This window comes from Dendroctonus ponderosae, unplaced genomic scaffold (assembly GCF_020466585.1).
Source record: "Dendroctonus ponderosae isolate FM_Combo_2020 unplaced genomic scaffold, Dpon_F_20191213v2 Dpon_F_20191213_1, whole genome shotgun sequence".
In the NCBI taxonomy this organism is placed as follows: domain Eukaryota; kingdom Metazoa; phylum Arthropoda; class Insecta; order Coleoptera; family Curculionidae; genus Dendroctonus; species Dendroctonus ponderosae.
In genome coordinates, this window is record NW_026017110.1 from 27,014,741 (window position 1) to 27,016,383 (window position 1,643).

Genomic DNA, 1,643 nt, shown 5'->3' on the forward strand with positions numbered 1-1,643 from the left:
AACGCTCCTATAAAAATACGTCGGCAAAGGCTTCGTTTACGAAAAACAGGAAGTCAAACGTTCATTTTTCTTTACTACTTTTAGCACTTACAAGATAGTTATCTCAATTTCGAAATTATCTGCAGCTTTCGGTTTGCGAAATGATTGCAACCGTCTAATATCTCTTATGGCACGCCAGTAGTATTTTTGTTAACATTTTCATCCAAAAGTTTGTTAAAATCTCGAAGATCGAACAAAACTGTTTACAATAATTTGGCAAAAATAGTTTAATAAGTTCGTTGTCTCTGAGTCAACTGTTGTTTTAAAGTCTACTTCTTCTCTGCCGGAGGGGCATGGAGCTAAGACAACAGCGCTAAGTTTTAGTTGGGAAGTACCGAAAACATAACGCTGTAAGTTTTCAAATATATGAACCGCAATAAAGCATATCTCCGTGTTTGTTCGTTTTGATTTTCCATATCTAATCTACGGTTAGATAAAAGCCACATAAGAAGGTATATGACCCACATTGAGGGAAATTCATTTCATTGCCGTTCTACTTTGGACTAGCAACAGTTTGCTTTTCCAACTAACACAATTAGCCATATAATTGGAGAAACGTTTCAAAATATTTAAAAAATCAGTACGTAATTATTATCAATCAGAGTTTACTGGGAAACAGTACGTTTCTACATTTTTACTGATTTTTTTGTTCATTTTGTATCTAATATTCAGCCAATAGTATAAAATACATTATAAGATAATTTAAAGAATTTAATAAAACTTGGTTCACTAAAAAAAATTCGAATTTTTAAATCGACTCATATTCCAAGCGCTGGGAAAATCATATAAGCGTTTACAATAAATAAACATAATTGTTTTTTTTTTAGATTTAAAATATTTACACTATATAAATTATAAATATAAATGTGCAACGTTGCGAAATTATAGACCGCCCGCTCACACAAAAGAAGAGAACTTCAAAGCGCTGATAACATCAGACATCAGCCATCAAACAAGTTGTTTTTAGTTATTTGAAATAACGTTTGGAACTTCAAATAGTAAACATTGGAATTCCGGAACTATTTTTTTGTGATATATCATAGCCAATGTGAGTCTCTAGCAATGCCAAACCCAACTGCATTATCGTCCGATTTGGCTACATTAAATAGTCTAAATGTTGATTTGAAAAAGAAGTCCGAAGAACTGAAACAAGCTATTTACAGTACTACCCAACAATTGAATGTGAAGAAAGCATTGGTGTGTGAGTATCAGCATGAAATTGGCACAACTCGAAGTGATATCGCCAAACGGATCAAGGAGATTCAATTAAAAATACTGAGTGCTGAAGGAGAAATAAATAATACGAGCATAATTCAGTCCCAAGAGATTGAGGCTTTGGAATCGCAGCTTAAGCAGAAAACGGAAAGTGCAATCACACTGAAGCGTGAAATCGATATTCTAAAAAGAAACAACAAGCTGGAGATAGATTGCAATTCCTCCCCCGACATCAACGTAGATGACCTATCCGCAAAGAATGAAGCATTAAAAGCTAGTTATGTAAGTATGCAACAAGAGCTACAGTTGTTACATGACCAGCATGCCGAAGCTTTAGAAGGACTGCAAAACAACCAGAAATTACTAGAAGAACTCACTGAAAGTACTGA